Source organism: Oncorhynchus masou, chromosome 24, assembly GCF_036934945.1.
Source record: "Oncorhynchus masou masou isolate Uvic2021 chromosome 24, UVic_Omas_1.1, whole genome shotgun sequence".
In the NCBI taxonomy this organism is placed as follows: domain Eukaryota; kingdom Metazoa; phylum Chordata; class Actinopteri; order Salmoniformes; family Salmonidae; genus Oncorhynchus; species Oncorhynchus masou.
In genome coordinates, this window is record NC_088235.1 from 26,042,682 (window position 1) to 26,059,329 (window position 16,648).

The following is a 16,648-nucleotide window of genomic DNA, read 5'->3' on the forward strand; positions in this document are numbered from 1 at the left end:
GAGCTAGGGAGAGAGAGAGACAGAGAGCTAGGGAGAGAGAGAGAGACAGAGAGCTAGGGAGAGAGAGAGAGACAGAGAGCTAGGGAGAGAGAGAGAGACAGAGAGCTAGGGAGAGAGAGACAGAGAGCTAGGGAGAGAGAGAGAGAGAGACAGAGAGCTAGGGAGAGAGAGAGAGACAGAGAGCTAGGGAGAGAGAGAGAGACAGAGCTAGGGAGAGAGAGAGAGACAGAGCTAGGGAGAGAGAGAGAGACAGAGAGCTAGGGAGAGAGAGAGAGAGAGAGAGAGAGCTAGGGAGAGAGAGAGAGACAGAGAGCTAGGGAGAGAGAGAGAGACAGAGAGACAGAGAGCTAGGGAGAGAGAGAGAGACAGAGAGCTAGGGAGAGAGAGAGAGACAGAGAGCTAGGGAGAGAGAGAGAGACAGAGAGCTAGGGAGAGAGAGATAGACAGAGTGCTAGGGAGAGAGAGAGAGACAGAGAGCTAGGGAGAGAGAGATAGACAGAGTGCTAGGGAGAGAGAGAGAGACAGAGAGCTAGGGAGAGAGAGAGAGACAGAGAGCTAGGGAGAGAGAGAGAGAGAGAGCTAGGGAGAGAGACAGAGACCCATGCTTCCATTATCATTCATCTGCAATAAACAGGAAACAGGTGTGGAAGGAAGTGGATGACTATCAGTCAGAGGGAGAGAGAGATAAAGAAAGACAGACAGTGATAGAGGGAGAGATGGAAAGAGGAGAATGGAAGGAAGGATGAGGCTGTGTGAACTGTCCTTGCTCCAGTGTGTGTAACTCTCTCATTTTTATGACCCCCCCCCCTCTTCTCTTACCCAAACCCCGAACCACCCCAAACACATGCCCTCCTGTCTCACTCATCTCTCCCCTCATTTCCTCTGTCTGTTCCTCTGAATCATCTCCCTCCATCTTTTCCCGTTACAGGAAAGAGATAGCAGGCATTTCAGCTGCCCAGGAGAGGGGGAGAGAGGGAAGAGGAGAGAGAAAATGAAGTAGGAGAGGGGGAGAGAAGGGAGAGCGAGATGGGGGGAGGGGTGAGAAACCACCGGAGTTTGAAGAGCATCACTCTAGATCCATCAATGTTAAAGGCTGCTCCTCCTGTCCTCTACCCCATCTGTCGAGCTGTCTGTCAGTCAAACATTCAATATATTCCCGCATTGATAAAGGAATTTATATGTTTAAAGTAATGGCTAAAGTATTCCACCCTGAAACAGTATAACTGGGTGAAATGTATTAGAATTATAAGGCTATAATAATGTGTTGGAGTCATAATTCAACAACGTGTGTGACTAGGCCATTGTGTTACTATTTTGCAATATGAGCTGGGTAGACATTCAAGGACAACTGAACTGTCGACTTGTGATAAAGATGAACCATGTTGCAGAAGGGTGATAAACAATGTATGTTAACAGCCCACCTAAAGAGAGGTGGAGTTTCTACTGATGTGAGTTATTGTCTGTGTGTGAGGTATAAAAGTCTATGTGCATTGTATGATTTTCAGATTACTCTCTGAATAAAGGATTGATCTATTGCAGACTGGGAACTTAGTCTAATTCTTCATTAACCAGGGTCTTACAAACCTCTGGGAATTGGTCAAAGTTATAAAATAGTTCAGTTAGAACATTGGGATAAAAATTCTCATGACATCCATTTATCTGCAGTTCCATATTTCTTTGTTTTAAGATTGCTTTGACCTTTTGGCTCTTGGTCGCTCTACTCTCACCAAAACTGACATCAAAATGTGATCTTTGGAGTTCGGAGCATCTCGGACTTAGAACTGAATAGAACTGAATAGAATAGCTGACTCATGGAAGGAACATTGTCCTATGGTCCATACCGTTCAGTAAATCAGCCATGTCAGGAAGGACTCTCAAGATGGCACTCTTGTCAGCTGCAGGGGGAGGAGGGGCATGCTTGGGGGTGGAGTCACTGCCTGAGATTGACACCGTGGTGAAGGTGCTGACCAGCAAGATGCCTAACCCAACCCACAACACCAACTATAGAGAGAGAGAGAGAGATGTTGGTCAGTGATGAGATTAGTCGAGATAATGCATGCATGAATGTATGTACAGTGCCTTGCGAAAGTATTCGGCCCCCTTGAACTTTGCGACCTTTTGCCACATTTCAGGCTTCAAACATAAAGATATAAAACTGTATTTTTTTGTGAAGAATCAAACAACAAGAGGGACACAATCATGAAGTGGAACGACATTTATTGGATATTTCAAACTTTTTTAACAAATCAAAAACTGAAAAATTGGGCTTGCAAAATTATTCAACACGTTTACTTTCAGTGCAGCAAACTCTCTCCAGAAGTTCAGTGAGGATCTCTGAATGATCCAATGTTGACCGAAATGACTAATGATGATGAATACAATCCACCTGTGTGTAATCAAGTCTCCGTATAAATGCACCTGCACTGTGATAGTCTCAGAGGTCCGTTAAAAGCGCAGAGAGCATCATGAAGAACAAGGAACACACCAGGCAGGTCCGAGATACTGTTGTGAAGAAGTTTAAAGCCGGATTTGGATACAAAAAGATTTCCCAAGCTTTAAACATCCCAAGGAGCACTGTGCAAGCGATAATATTGAAATGGAAGGAGTATCAGACCACTGCAAATCTACCAAGACCTGGCCGTCCCTCTAAACTTTCAGCTCATACAAGGAGAAGAATGCAAAACGTTATGTTTGGCGTAAAAGCAACACAGCTCATCACCCTGAACACAGCTCATCACCCTGAACACAGCTCATCACCCTGAACACAGCTCATCACCCTGAACACAGCTCATCACCCTGAACACACCATACCCACTGTCAAACATGGTGGTGGCAGCATCATGGTTTGGGCCTGCTTTTCTTCAGCAGGGACAGGGAAGATGGTTAAAATTGATGGGAAGATGGATGGAGCCAAATACAGGACCATTCTGGAAGAAAACCTGATGGAGTCTGCAAAAGACCTGAGACTGGGACGGAGATTTGTCTTCCAACAAGACAATGATCCAACACATAAAGCAAAATCTACAATGGAATGGTTCAAAAATAAACATATCCAGGTGTTAGAATGGCCAAGTCAAAGTCCAGACCTGAATCCAATCGAGAATCTATGGAAAGAACTGAAAACTGCTGTTCAAATGCTCTCCATCCAACCTCACTGAGCTCGAGCTGTTTTGCAAGGAGGAATGGGAAAAATTTCAGTCTCTCGATGTGCAAAACTGATAGAGACATACCCCAAGCGACTTACAGCTGTAATCGCAGCAAAAGGTGGCGCTACAAAGTATTAACTTAAGGGGGCTGAATAATTTTGCAAGCCCAATTTTTCAGTTTTGATTTGTTAAAAAAGTTTGAAATATCCAATAAATGTCGTTCCACTTCATGATTGTGTCCCACTTGTTGTTGATTCTTCACAAAAAAATACAGTTTTATATCTTTATGTTTGAAGCCTGAAATGTGGCAAAAGGTCGCAAAGTTCAAGGGGGCCGAATACTTTCGCAAGGCACAGTATGTATGTATGTATGTATGTATGTACGTATGTACGTATGTATGTATGTATGTATGTATGTATGTATGTATGTATGCATGCATGTACAGTGGGGCAAATAAGTATTTAGTCAGCCACCAATTGTGCAAGTTCTCCCACTTAAAAAGATGAGGCCTGTAATTTTCATCATTTCAACTATGACAGACAAAATGAGAAAATAAATCCTGAAAATCACCTTGTAGGATTTTTAATAAATTTATTATGAATTTATTTGCAAATTATGGTAGAAAATAAGTATTTGGTCAATAACAAAAGTTTCTCAATACTTTGTTATATACCCTTTGTTGGCAATGACAGACGTTTTCTGTAAGTCTTCACAAGGTTTTCACACACTGCTGCTGGTATTTTGGCCCATTCCTCCATGCAGATCTCCTCTAGAGCAGTGATGTTTTGGGGCTGTTGCTGGGCAACACGGAATTTCCAATCCCTCCAAAGATTTTCTATGGGGTTGAGATCTGGAGACTGGCTAGGCCACTCCAGGACCTTGAAATGCTTCTTACGCTTCACAGTAGGTATGGTGTTCTTTGGAAGCAACTCAGCATTCTTTGTCCTCCAAACACGACGAGTTGAGTTTTTAACAAAATGTTCTATTTTGGTTTCATCTGACCATATGACATTCTCCCAAATGCTCTCTAGCAAACTTCAGACGGGCCTGGACATGTACTGGCTTAAGCAGGGGGACACGTTACTGATGGTAGGCTTTGTTACTTTGGTCCCAGCTCTCTGCAGGTCATTCACTAGGTCCCCCCGTGTGGTTCTGGGATTTTTGCTCACGGTTCTTGTGATCATTTTGACCCCACGGGGTGAGATCTTGCGTGGAGCCCCAGATCGAGGGAGATTATCAGTGGTCTTGTATGTCTTCCATTTCCTAATAATTGCTCCCACAGTTGATTTCTTCAAACCAAGCTGCTTACCTATTGCATATTCAGTATTCCCAGCCTGGAGCAGGTCTACAATTTTGTTTCTGGTGTCCTTTGACAGTTCTTTGGTCTTAGCCATAGTGGAGTTTGGAATGTGACTGTTTAAGGTTGTGGACAGGTGTCTTTTATACTGATAACAAGTTTAAACAGGTGCCATTAATACAGGTAACGAGTGGAGGACAGAGGAGCCTCTTAAAGAAGAAGTTACAGGTCTGTGAGAGACAGAAATCTTGCTTGTTTGTAGGTGACCAAATACTTATTTTCCCACCATAATTTGCAAATAAATTCCTTAAAATTCCTACAATGTGATTCTCTGGATTTTCTTTTCTCATTTTGTCTGTCATAGTTGAAGTGGACCTATGATGAAAATTACAGGCCTCTCATCTTTTTAAGTGGGAGAACTTGCACAATTGGTGGCTGACTAAATACTTTTTTGCCCCACTGTATGTATGTATGTATGTATGTATGTATGTATGTATGTATGTATGTATGTATGTATGTATGTATGTACAGTTGAAGTCGGAAGTTTACATACACTTAGGTTGGAGTCATGAAACATTTTTTCAACAACTCCAAAAATGTATTGTAAACAAACTATAGTTTTTCCGCACAATTGTGTACAGACAGATTATTTCACTTATAATTCACTGTATCACAATTCCAGTGGGTCAGAAGTTTACATACACTAAGTTGACTGTGCCTTTAAACAGCTTGGAAAATTCCAAAAGGCTAATTGACATAATTTGAGTCAATGGGAGGTGTACCTGTGGATGTATTTCAAGGCCTACCTTCAAACTCAGTGCCTCTTTGCTTGACATCATGGGAAAATCAAAAGAAATCAGCAAAGACCTCAGAAAATAAATTGTAGACCTCCACAAGTCTGGTTCATCTGTGGGAGCAATTTCCAAACACCTTAAGGTACCACGTTCATCTGTACAAACAATAGTACGCAAGTATAAACACCATGGGACCACGCAGCCATCATACCACTCAGGAAGGAGACGTGTTCTGTCTCCTAGAGATGAACGTACTTTGGTGCGAAAAGTGCAAATCAATCCCAGAACAACAGCAAAGGACCTTGTGAAGATGTTGGCGGAAACAGGTATAAAAGTATCTATATCCACAGTAATACGAGTCCTATATTGACATAACCTGAAAGGCCGCTCAGCAAGGAAGAAGCCACAGCTCCAAAACCGCAAAAAGAAAGCCAGACTACAGTTTGCAACTGCACATGGGGACAAACATTGTACTTTTTGAAGAAATTTCCTCTTCTCTGACGAAACAAAAATAAAACTGTTTGGCCATAATGACAATTTGGAGAAAAAAGGGAGGCTTGCAAGTCGAAGAACATCATCCCAACCGTGAAGCACGGGGGTGGCAGCATCATGTTGTGGGGGTGCTTTGCTGCAGGAGGGACTGGTGTGCTTCACAAAATAGATGGCATCATGAGGGAGGAAAATGATGTGGATATATTGAATCAACATCTCAAGACATCAGTCAGGAAGTTAAAGCTTGGTCGCAAATGGGTCTTCCAAATGGACAATGACCCCAAGCATACTTCCAAAGTTGTGGTAAAATGGCTTAAGGACAACAAAGTCAAGGTATTAGAGTGGCCATCACAAAGCCCTGACCTCAATCCATAGAAAATTTGTGTGCAGAACTGAAAAAGTGTTTGTGAGCAAGGAGGCCTACAAACCTGACTCAGTTACACCAGCTCTGTCAGGAGGAATGGGCCAAAATTCACCCAACTTATTTTGGGAAGCTTGTGGAAGGCTACCTGAAACGTTTGACCCAAGTGAAAAAATTAAAGGCAATGCTACCAAATACTAATTAAAGTGTATGGAAACTTCTGACCCACTGGGAATGTGATGAAAGAAATGAAAACTGAAATAAGTAATTTCCTCTACTATTATTCTGATATCTCACATTCTTAAAATAAAATGCTGATCCTAACTGAACCAGAGACAGGGAATTTTTACTAGGATTAAATGTCAGGAATTGCAAAAAACTGAGTTTAAATGTATTTGGCTAAGGTGTAAGTAAACTTCTGACTTCAACTGTGTGTGTGTGTGTGTGTGGTACCTGTCCGGTGAGTCCATTCTTCTGGATCTTTCTGTAGATGAGGGCAGGGCAGATGAAGCAGATGAGGGAGCCCATGGTGGCTCCAGTCAGACCCAGGATGGTCTCCACTAGAGGGAGTAGCATAGACAAACATTAAGTCACACAATCCACTTGCATGGCTAAAGCCACATACTGCCAGTGTACCACATGTCTACGTGTCAGCAAGGTAACAACCCTCATTCTACTCTTCCACGCTCCTCATTCTCTCCATGTCTTCCTGCACCTCCTCAACTTTTTCCAGACAGACAAGGACATGGCTAAGCATTCCTATTCAATCAGAATCCCCATGGCCCCGTTCCAACCCATCTGGCCCATGGCCCCGTTCCAACCATCTGGCCCATGGCCCCGTTCCAACCCATCTGGCCCATGGCCCCGTTCCAACCATCTGGCCCATGGCCCCGTTCCAACCCATCTGGCCCATGGCCCCGTTCCAACCCATCTGGCCCATGGCCCCAGAGAGGGCGTGTGTGTTTTGTGTGTGTGTGTGTGTGTGGGGGGGGGGGGGGGCTATGAGCCAGAGAGGGTGTGTGTGTTTTGTGGGGGGGCTATGAGCCAGAGAGGGTGTGTGTGTCTGGGTGTCTGAGAAGAGAGAATAATAGCTCTATAAAAAGGTGTGATTTAAGGAGTGGGTGGGAGTGTGACATTCACTGAGTCGTAAACTCATATTCACACAGCCTGTGCTACAATGCACGACACAACACACGCACCTTAAAGACCTGCAGTCACACACACACAGTCGCGCACACACACACACCATTGGGGATGAGGATGCCTCCCAGCATGGTCCCGAAGACGATGGCGAAGGTGATCATCTTAAAGCGCATTGGAGGCATGTACCCCCCTGCAGTAAACGTCCCATCCTTCTGCTGAGGGACAAAAAGAGGGGAGAGAGAAAGATTCATTATAACAGTGTTGTACAGTAAAGCTCTTCCAGGTTAGGTCATTATAATATCATATCACTGTTCACAGTGTGTCTCCGTGTGTTTGGATTTACTTTCCTTGTGGGGACCAGATAGTAAAACAAGGACAACAGTGGGTCCCCACAAGGAAACAGACTATTTTGGGTTTGGGGGTTAGATTCAGAGTTCAGGTTACAATTACAGTTAGGGTTTCGGTTTAGGATTAGGTTTATAGCTCAGACACACCGGTGGGATTGTCAAACGTTTGCCTGCCGACAGTACTTAGCACCTCTGAATAGAGTGTCAGCAGTCAATCTCTTTTGTGTCCACACAGCAAAGATCTTGAAGTCGTCAGCCACTCAGCCTTGTTAAAATACTCCAAACCAGAAGGTGGCGGTAGCATTGTTGGGCAATGCATGTCCGTGTCTGTTGCTTCACGGTTTAGTCAAATGTTAGATTCGCTAATGTTGCTATGGTTATAGAAAGCCTTTGTTGATACTAGCCAAAAGGCCACAGCTAGATAACTAGCTAGCAAGATGACAAATAAACTATTTAATTAATTCTCCATAATCGCATACAGCCCATAAATACATGTTTAGCTAGTTAGCTTACGTTAGCTAAATTGTTAACATGATACGCTTGCTAGCTAGGTAAAGACACCGCATTGACTTTCGGCAGCCAGCTACAGGCCGCTGCTCATGCAAACAAATCAATTGTGATTGCTATAGTGGCCAGATAGCAAGCTTGGTAAAGCATTTAGTGTTGTGTGCATTGTGCTGCACTTACCACCCCTTTCACTTCATATGAAGTGTGCGACTGCCTTTCTCAGTTATCAAGATAACGTTAGCTAGCTAGCTCAAACACTAATAAGTTAGTGCACTTAATCAAACCGAACAAAAAAAATATTTATTTAAGCACAAAAATCCTTAGCTAGATGTAAAAACTTGCACTAGAAAAAAAAATGTATTATGCAGCTTTGTTTAAGTTAGAAGGATTCGAATGAAAAGGGTGGATTGTACGGGAAAATGGGCCTTCGTGTCCCCTTTTCCTTGTCACTCCTGTCAGCTTCTCCACGTGGTGGTGCTTTGATTGTCTCAAAGTCAAGTTATCGGCCACCGCCGAGCACTGCGATTCTACAAGTAGAAACTTCAGGTTCGTCGGTACACAGCAGGTACGTATTTTTATTCAAGCAAGAGAAGGAATGGCCTCCTATTGTGTTAAGTGCCTATTGGCACTCAAATTCTCAGTGAATTTCATGCTTTAGGAAAAATAGAATTTTGAATGGGAATAAATTGTTTGGTCTCCACAAAGACAGTAAAATAAACATGTGAGTGTGTTTGCGTGTTAGGGCTGGGAATTGCCATGAGCCTCACAATATTATCACGATACTTAGGTGCCGATATGATATGTATTGCGATTCTCACGATTCTATATGTATTGCGATTCTCACGATTCTATATGTATTGCGATTCTCACGGTTCTATATGTATTGTGATTTGATACTGTGATTTTACTGCGATTCGATGTTCCAAATATATTGCTGCTGCAGAGAGACAAGAGATGGCCTACAGAGCTAAGCTATGAAGGTACAAGCTAGCGCAAAAATATTGTTGCAATATTGTCAAAAAGATACATCATCAAAAAGATACATCTCGATATCTAATGGTATCGATCCCCCCCATCACTAGTATGTGTGTGTGTTGGTGTGTATTAACCTGCATGTGTGTATATAGTCACCTGTTGTTCGAACAGCATGGTGTTGATTGCCTGTCTACAGGGCAGTATCATCATGGGAAAGCCCACCGCCACTGACATCATGAAGCCCACCCGGATCATCATAGTCACCGGGTTAGAAGGGAAGTTCATCAGAACGTTACCGGCTATGTCCTCCGTGAAACTGACGTAGCCAAAGAATCCCACCTAGAGGAGAGGATGGAAGGGTTCATAGGAAACGGAATAGAGCTAAGCACAGGCAAAATTTGGTTAATTCTGCTTTCCAACAGACACTGGGAATCAAATTCAACTTTCAGCAGAACAATAACCTAAAACACAAATATGCACTGGAGTTGTTTAACAAGACAACATTAAATGTTCCTGAGTGGCCTAGTTACAGTTTTGACTTATATTGGCTTAAAAAAATCTATGGCAAGACTTGAAAACGGCTGTCTAGCAATGATCAACAATGTGCACATATTATACAATCCAGGTGTGGAAAGCTTAGAGACTTACCCAGAAAGACTCACAGCTGTAATCGCTGACAAAGGTGATTCTAACATGTATGAACTCTTGTGGAAATGAGATATTTATGCTTTTAATTTTCAGTAAATGTGCAAAAAATTCTAAAAACATCTTTTCACTTGGTCATTATGGGATATTGTGTGTAGATGGGTGAAAAAAACAACGATCATTTTTTCAATTCAGGCTGTAACAACAAAATGTGGAATAAGTCAATGGGTATGAATACTAACTGAAGGCACTGTAACACACACCTAAACCATCGCGCAGTATACAACAATGTGCTGTACTATGCAGCGAAGACATCGGGATAGGTAGTGACATCATCAGCGTGCGCCACTCACCGTGATGTAGAAGGTGGTAACGACGTTGAGGGAGGTGGTGAAGATGGTGCTCATGCGTTTGATGCAGGGCTCGTCCAGACTGTCGTAGGTAGGCAACACCTGCCTGGAAACAAACAACCAGCCCACAAGCTACAGCTGCCACATCAGACTGGACCGGAGAGCTCAAGTTTCAGGACAAAATTTATAGGCTACTAGAAAAGTAAAGCGTCAAGACTTTGTGGATTATCAAATGTTTCAGGGGTCTTAAGATAATCATTTGATCAAAATCTAAAATATTCTAGGCAGAGAACAAGACAGACAAGGCAAACCATGAGGGTAAAAAGGTGAATTCTGTCTGATAGTTCAGATCTCTAGTCATTATAGATGATTAGATTGAAAAGTGAGGATCAGGGGAGAAATCATTTGTCCAATGATTGCACTCAAAACGGAAACAATTTTCAACGAAAATGAGAGTTTATATTGAACAAATTTAGGTAGGTCCCACCCTGTTTTGTACCGTTTGGTTTCTAGTGAATACACCCCAACATTTGTATCATATCACATAAAACACATGCTAAACAGATGTCATGTATAGAACAGCTGATTTCACAAAAAGTCTGTTGTATTTCCATGATCTGGTAGGTAGAGTGTGTGAGAGATGTGTGTGTACGGTGCGTGTGTGTGTGTGTGCGACACAAGTGTGTGCGTGTGTGTGAGAATGAGTGGGCACTTTACTGCACTGTATGTCAGTGCTGGTTATTATCTCTGAGAAACAAAGAGAGAAGGGGCTGTCTGTCATCGAGCAACACTGTTAAAGAACAGGCCAGCAGCACTGTTAAAGAACAGGCCAGCAGCACTGTTAAAGAACAGGCCAGCAGCACTGTTAAAGAACAGGCCAGCAGCACTGTTAAAGAACAGGCCAGCAGCACTGTTAAAGAACAGGCCAGCAGCACTGTTAAAGAACAGGCCAGCAGCACTGTTAAAGAACAGGCCAGCAGCACTGTTAAAGAACAGGCCAGCAGCACTGTAAAACAAGCCTGTAAAAGGGGAACTTACAGGCCTTCTACTTTACACCTAGTGCTAGCCTGGAGTTAGAGCATTACAAAGTTTCTTGGCAGTCTTTTTTGCACTTACTCGTGTGAGAGTGAGAGAGTGTGTGAGAGAGAGAGAGGGAGGGAGAATACAGTTACTGTGTCTCTACTGCATTCTCTCCCTCTCCTTCTGTGGTTTTTATGAGTGTGCAGCACTGTCCCAACGGTGCTTTTCCTTGACGCCTGTTTAAACTCAGAAACTATTCCATCTTATAGCCGAGGGCAAATCAAACAGCTTACTGGAACTAGACCTCAAACCTGTACATTCTCTCAATAGATCGCATTCCATTGTTTTTCATTCCGTTTACACCGTCTGTAAAATAGTCCAATGGATGTTTTTTCATTTGGTTCATACGGTCTGTAAAACAGCTTTCAATACACATTTATTTGTGCTATTCCTGCTAGTAAAATTGAAAGCGATAACTGAAACTAGCACTCAAGCACATGGGTAGAGTTAAACACATAGTCTTCATATTGCTTATCTTGTTTTGTTTGAATCCACAGCAGTATCACAGAGGGACATTTTCATTAGTGTTAGTCTATTCTATGACTGCTCAGTTTCATAACTCTATAGTCTTGTTGGTTCATAATGATGTTAAATCATGTTGTAACTGAAAGTAAACAGCTTTAAAAAAAGGTCATAAAAAGCATATGTGTTGAAAGCTGTTTAAATTAGTGTGTCGTAAGATGGCCGCCGTCCAGTGGTCTGATTGGTGGTTTGGCTGGAGCAGAGCTCCGCTCGCTGTTTCTCCATTGGCCAGAGGGCCCTGCCATATACCACTCATCACCGCCAGACTGCGACAGGCCCACACGTGCATGCACACAGGGACGAGTGTGCTCTCTCTCTCTCACACACACACACACACACACACACACGAGAGCAGTGTTACCTCGGTGAGATAATTATTAAAGCCTCGTTCCAGCACCAGTCAGCCTCACCCATCCAACACCTACCTCACCCAGGCACCTCCATACTCACATACAACTCCTTAAAAAGACACTTCATACATGCAAACCTCCAGTGCGCGTCCCAAACTAAGTTAACCCCAAAATCACAACTCAGTCCAACCCCAACACACCCCTAACCACAACCAGAATCCCCACCCCTTCCCCTCTGCAGCTAAGGCACCACGGGGATGACAGAAGAGAGGAGGCAGCGACAGAGCATCCAGATGGAGGTGAAGGAGGAGGGATGGATGGTGGGAGGGATAGAGGAATGGGTGGATTATGCCGTAGAGGGGGGAGACTTTGCTTCTCAGGATCTCCAATCAACATCTCATATTCAGGCTTCTCTTCAACAGCCAAACTAACCAGCAAACTATGACGTTGTAATAAAAAAATAGATTTTCCGGGGCGAGAATGCAGCTCTTGAAATTCATACCGAAACAATATTCTGCACTTTGTTAGACAGATCCACTTACAGCACTGTGTCCAGAAGTAGCAGTAACTGGTGGAAGGACAGGGAATGAAGAAGCCAATTGGTTAAGCGTGAAGCTGTGAAAGTGCAACAGCAAATCAGCAAACTCCCCTACAAACATCACCCTAACTCTCCACCCAAAAACTCTGTCTCCATCCCCTTGCAGACTAGCCACCCCTATAGCCTTGGGGTGCAATCGCAAATTCACTCTGGCTATATACTCTGGCTATCTACTCCAATTTCAGAGGACTCTCATCTGAGTGTGCCAGAGAGCAGAATAACTGATGAATTTAAGAATGTGCAACACCCGTTGAATATGGCCAGTGTCAGTAAACGTCTGCACATTTTTTTAAATTAAATTGTTGCCAACAGCACAGTTACAGTCACTAGCACATTTCAACATATTAGGTGCAGCATGGATCACCACCTGAACTATCAAGTCCATTTTACCCATTATTGTTCTGTCTCTACATCCTGGTCATGTTCTAGGTTGAAGAAGACAAAAGGTAAAGACAAGAGGGTTCTAATATCCCATAACACTTTGCAACAATTGGTTTAGCTATGCTGGTAGTTCGCTGCGGTGCTGGTAGTTCGCTGCGGTGCTGGTAGTTCGCTGCGGTGCTGGTAGTTCGCTGCGGTGCTGGTAGTTCGCTGCGGTGCTGGTAGTTCGCTGCGGTGCTGGTAGTTCGCTGCGGTGCTGGTAGTTCGCTGCGGTGCTGGTAGTTCGCTGCGGTGCTGGTAGTTCGCTGCGGTGCTGGTAGTTCGCTGCGGTGCTGGTAGTTCGCTGCGGTGCTGGTAGTTCGCTGCGGTGCTGGTAGTTCGCTGCGGTGCTGGTCCCAGGAATCTTTTTACTTCTCAAAAATCTTCCACATGGAATCATATCTTGTCCTAACCTTTATTATCTTCAACCTAGGTCATGTTCAATTGGCACAAAACAGGACCTTTTAAAGACGTAATGGTAGGTAGGTACCCCTCCATTTGAAAAAAGGCGGTGTCTCCCATTTTTATGCCTAATGAACACAACCCCTATCATATCACCCTTTCAGGGACCAGGATACAATACGTGCTACGGGATACGATTCGTACTAATGCGCTGGAAGGGAGGAGAGGGACTGGGAGGTACTTACGACTAACAGGCGAAGGCCATGCCACAGATAGGGAGGCAGCAAAAGATGCCGTCCCAACGCACCATACTGACCCGCCCCAGCCAAAAGCCACTGAGGAGCCCGTGTTTGAATGAGGACAGCAGCATCTGAGGGGGGGAGGGAGGGGGGGTTACGGCATGAATCCAAAAGAGGAGGAGGAGAGAAGCTGAGGGCCTGTCTGATCATGAGTGAAAGAATGAAAAGGGGAAGAACTGGAGAAAATAAATTTGAACAAAAAAACAGACAGACGACGCCATGCTGATAAAAACAATTTTGCTCCTGCTCTAATAATGCTGTGACAATATCAGAATCATCGTCTCTGACCTGTTAGAGATTTACACAAGCCCAATGCCCAGTTAGTACGGGCTGCACAATTCATTTAATTTTAAAATCGGGATTGACATGCGCAATATCCGTATGACAAGAGGCTGCGATATTACCAAACAGCCATCTGTAACACCCATTTCTCTTTACTTTGATTTATTGCTACAGTTGACAGAGTTCTCTCGCTGTCACTCAAGCAGGAAGTGCCTTGTGCTCCAGATTCACTTTGCATGCATTGACCAACAACATAATGCAGTCAACAGATTGTTCCAAACAAGAACGATGCAGCTTTCCACTTCGCTTCTTAATATAAATACACGTTTTCTATATTATACTGTTTGTTTGTGTAACCTGCCCTTTGAAAAGCACTAGTTATTTGCAGATTGCTAAGACCAACTATGACTAAAGAGTTTGTTCGTCCCTAATGCTTGGGCTCCCGAGTGGCGCAGCGGTCTAAGGCACTGCATCTCAGTGCAAGAGGCGTCACTACAGTCCCTGGTTCGAATCCAGGCTGTATCACATCCGGCCGTGATTGGGAGTCCCATAGGGCGGTGCACATTTGGCCCAGTGTCATCCGGGTTTGGCCATCATTGTAAATAAGATTTTTTTTTTAAACTGACTTGCCAAGTTAAATAAAGGTTAAAAAATGATGCTAAATCCACTGAGATGGGGTAAATCTTGCTAGAAAACTCTTCCTCTACTACAGGCCGATACCAGTGGTGGAATATAACAGCATTGTTTGTGCAACAGCTTGTTCTTCATCAGATAGGAAAAGGAAAATCTTTGTCTGAATGTACCCATGTACACGGAGTATACAAAACATTAAGACCATCTCCCTAATGTTGAGTTGGTCCGTGTTGACTCCAATGCTTCCCTCAGTTGTCAAGTTGGCTGGATGTCCTTTTGGGTGGTGGACCATTCTTGATACACACGGGAAACTGTTGAGCGTGAAAAACCCAGCAGCGTTGCAGTTCTTGACACAAACCGGTGCGCCTGGCACCTACTACCATACCCCATTCAAAGGCACGTTAATCTTTTGTCTTGCCCATTCACCCTCTGAATGGCACACATACACAATCCATGTCTCAAGGCTTAAAAATCCTTCTTTAAACAGTCTCATCTACACTGATTGAAGTGGATTTAACAAGTGACATCAATAAGGAATCATAGCTTTTGCCTGGATTCACCTGGTCAGTCTGTCAAGGAAAGAGCATAATGTTTTGTACACTCAGTGTATATACACATCTAATAAGGGTCACATGGGAAACACTGACCAACCATTCGGTTCCTACTCTGTCACAAACATCTCCTCCCTTACTTTTTCCATTCGCCGTCATGCCAAACCGTATTCCAACCAGAAAATTAGAATGATCATTCTATTTATAGGATTCCAACGGTTTACCCAAATCGATATTGGATTTTTTTGCCCATATCGTGCAGCCCTAAAAACTATAACGCAGAATGTTAAGACTGATCAAGAAATGAAATACAGTGGAGCAAAAAAGTATTTAGTCAGCCACCAATTGTGCAAGTTCTCCCACTTAAAAAGATGAGGCCTGTAATTTTCATCACTTCAACTATGACAGACAAAATCAGAAAACAAAATCCAGAAAATCACCTTGTAGGATTTTTAATGAATTTATTTGCAAATTATGGTGGAAAATAAGTATTTGGTCAATAACAAAAGTTTCTCAATACTTTGTTATATACCCTTTGTTGGCAATGACGGAGGTCAAATGTTTTCTGTAAGTCTTCACAAGGTTTTCACACACTGTTGCTGGTATTTTGGCCCATTCCTCCATGCAGATCTCCTCTAGAGCAGTGATGTTTTGGGGCTGTTGCTAAGCAACACAGACTTTCAACTCCCTCCAAAGATTTTCTATGGGGTTGAGATCTGGAGACTGGCTTGGCCACTCCAGGACCTTGAAATGCTTCTTACGAAGCAGCTCCTTCGTTGCCCGGGCGGTGTGTTTGGGATCATTGTCATGCTGAAAGACCCAGCCACGTTTCATCTTCAATGCCCTTGCTGATGGAAGGATGTTTTCACACAAAATGGCCACATTCATTCTTTCCTTTATACGGATCAGTCGTCCTGGACCCTTTGCAGAAAAACAGCCCCAAAGCTTGATGTTTCCACCCCCCATGCTTCACAGTAGGTATGGTGTTCTTTGGATGCAACTCCGCATTCTTTGTCCTACAAACACGACGAGTTGTGTTTTTAACAAAATGTTCTATTTTGGTTTCATCTGACCATATGACATTCTCCCAATCTTCTTCTGGATCATACAAATGCTCTCTAGCAAACTTCAGACGGGCCTGGACATGTACTGGCTTAAGCAGGGGGACACGTCTGGCACTGCAGGATTTGAGTCCCTGGCGGCGTAGTATGTTACTGATGGTAGGCTTTGTTACTTTGGTCCCAGCTCTCTGCAGGTCATTCACTAGGTCCCCCCGTGTGGTTCTGGGATTTTTGCTCACCGTTCTTGTGATCATTTTGACCCCACGGGGTGAGATCTTGAGCGGAGCCCCAGATCGAGGGAGATTATCAGTGGTCTTGTATGTCTTCCATTTCCTAATAATTGCTCCCACAGTTGATTTCTTCAAACCAAGCTGCTTACCTATTGCAGATTCA

The 16,648-nt window shown here is 43.6% G+C and overlaps 1 pseudogene; it reads right to left on the reverse strand.

The window, feature by feature from the left end:
- LOC135511940 (putative sodium-coupled neutral amino acid transporter 10) overlaps positions 1-16,648 on the reverse strand; it is a 40,176-nt pseudogene that overhangs the window by 15,023 nt on the left and 8,505 nt on the right.